The following is a 2,500-nucleotide window of genomic DNA, read 5'->3' as shown; positions in this document are numbered from 1 at the left end:
GGTCTCGGAGGGGCGAGTAGGTCTACCCGGCTCCGGGAGGCCGCGCCGAGGTCGCCGCCCGGCCCGCGGGCCCGCCTTCCGGGCCGCGGCCGCCCGGTCGACCCGGCTCCGGGAGGCCGCGCCGAGGTCGCCGCCCGGCCCGCGGGCCCGCCTTCCGGGCCGCGGCCGCCCGGTCTACCCGGCTCCGGGAGGCCGCGCCGAGGTCGCCGCCCGGCCCGCGGGCCCGCCTTCCGGGCCGCGGCCGCCCGGTCGACCCGGCTCCGGGAGGCCGCGCCGAGGTCGCCGCCCCGCCCGCGGGCCCGCCTTCCGGGCCGCGGCCGCCCGGTCTACCCGGCTCCGGGAGGCCGCGCCGAGGTCGCCGCCCCGCCCGCGGGCCCGCCTTCCGGGCCGCGGCCGCCCGGTCTACCCGGCTCCGGGAGGCCGCGCCGAGGTCGCCGCCCGGCCCGCGGGCCCGCCTTCCGGGCCGCGGCCGCCCGGTCTACCCGGCTCCGGGAGGCCGCGCCGAGGTCGCCGCCCGGCCCGCGGGCCCGCCTTCCGGGCCGCGGCCGCCCGGTCTACCCGGCTCCGGGAGGCCGCGCCGAGGTCGCCGCCCCGCCCGCGGGCCCGCCTTCCGGGCCGCGGCCGCCCGGTCTACCCGGCTCCGGGAGGCCGCGCCGAGGTCGCCGCCCGGCCCGCGGGCCCGCCTTCCGGGCCGCGGCCGCCCGGTCTACCCGGCTCCGGGAGGCCGCGCCGAGGTCGCCGCCCGGCCCGCGGGCCCGCCTTCCGGGCCGCGGCCGCCCGGTCTACCCGGCTCCGGGAGGCCGCGCCGAGGTCGCCGCCCGGCCCGCGGGCCCGCCTTCCGGGCCGCGGCCGCCCGGTCTACCCGGCTCCGGGAGGCCGCGCCGAGGTCGCCGCCCGGCCCGCGGGCCCGCCTTCCGGGCCGCGGCCGCCCGGTCTACCCGGCTCCGGGAGGCCGCGCCGAGGTCGCCGCCCGGCCCGCGGGCCCGCCTTCCGGGCCGCGGCCGCCCGGTCTACCCGGCTCCGGGAGGCCGCGCCGAGGTCGCCGCCCCGCCCGCGGCCGGCCGGTCTACTCGTCTCCGGCGTGCCCTTGTCGCCTTTTCCGGGTGGTAAGCGGTAGACCTGTTCTCCCTGGCCTTCCTGTGGAGCGGCGAGAGGGGTCGCTCTGTTGCGCTGCCTCCAGTTACGTCATCGTAAAGGCCGGCCATTTCCGCGCCCCGCCCCGGTAGGAGGGGCGGCTGTTCTTCGGCTCTCCGGCGCCGCCTGACTTACCGGTACGACTGTAGGGCAGAGGGCGAGCAAGCGCTGAGTTCCGGAGCTCTACTCCCGGGCGCCCCCAGCGCTAAGTGGCCGGCCTGCGAGCGACCTAGGGCGGCTTGCGAGGGCAGGTAAGGCCCGGTCCCGACTCCGGTTCTCTGACAAAATGTTTTTTTCGGCGCGTTCGATACGGCGCTTTCCCGGCACGTTCTCGGCAGCCAGGCGAGCGTGTCCCCGGTGCCGGGAAGCGCGGAGCCGCGGAGCCGGCGGCGGGCTCCAGCGACGGTTGCCGAGTTGCGAGAGGGCTGAGGCGGTCCGCGCGGAGCGTGTCCCCGGTGCCGGGAAGCGCGGAGCCGCGGAGCCGGCGGCGGGCTCCAGCGACGGTTGCCGAGTTGCGAGAGGGCTGAGGCGGTCCGCGCGGAACGTGTCCCCGGTGCCGGGAAGCGCGGAGCCGCGGAGCCGGCGGCGGGCTCCAGCGACGGTTGCCGAGTTGCGAGAGGGCTGAGGCGGTCCGCGCGGAGCGTGTCCCCGGTGCCGGGAAGCGCGGAGCCGCGGAGCCGGCGGCGGGCTCCAGCGACGGTTGCCGAGTTGCGAGAGGGCTGAGGCGGTCCGCGCGGAACGTGTCCCCGGTGCCGGGAAGCGCGGAGCCGCGGAGCCGGCGGCGGGCTCCAGCGACGGTTGCCGAGTTGCGAGAGGGCTGAGGCGGTCCCCGCCGCCGAGAGGGAAGGCTCGTGGCCTGTGAGCCCTTCGAGTGCAGCGCGAGAGAGAGGAAAAGGGGGGTGCCCCGTGCGGCTCGAGAGCCTCGTTCCAGGGGCCTGCCGCCGGCAGTGCGGCGATGCCAGCGCCGCAGCTGCTGACCCACACCTGCACGCAGCGCCCGCTGAGGCGTTCCGGGACACGTCGGAGAGGCCCCTCGGCGGGCCGGCGCTTCCCTGCTTCTCTGTCCCAGGGAGTGCGGGAGGAGTTGCCGGTGCTTCAGGCTCGAGCGGGCACCTCTTGCCGGACGGTGGTCCGCACCCACACGCAGTGTCCGCCGCGGGTTGCCTCCTCGGTGGCCGCGCTGGGCAGGGGAAGTTGGCTCAGGACTCGACCGATCGATGAGGCCGTTCGGGTCGCGTCGGTGAGGGCCCCCGGCGGGTCGGCTCTTCCGTGCTCCCCGTCATAGGGTGCATGGCGGTGTCCGATGTTCAGGCAGGGGGGTCTCCTCTCCAGTGCGCGTCCCGTTGTGTGCGAGGTGCTGCCCGCT

This window comes from Apteryx mantelli, unplaced genomic scaffold (assembly GCF_036417845.1).
Source record: "Apteryx mantelli isolate bAptMan1 unplaced genomic scaffold, bAptMan1.hap1 HAP1_SCAFFOLD_205, whole genome shotgun sequence".
Classification (NCBI taxonomy): Eukaryota; Metazoa; Chordata; class Aves; order Apterygiformes; family Apterygidae; genus Apteryx; species Apteryx mantelli.
The sequence above is the reverse complement of the archived record's forward strand: the minus strand, read 5'-3'. Positions refer to the sequence as shown.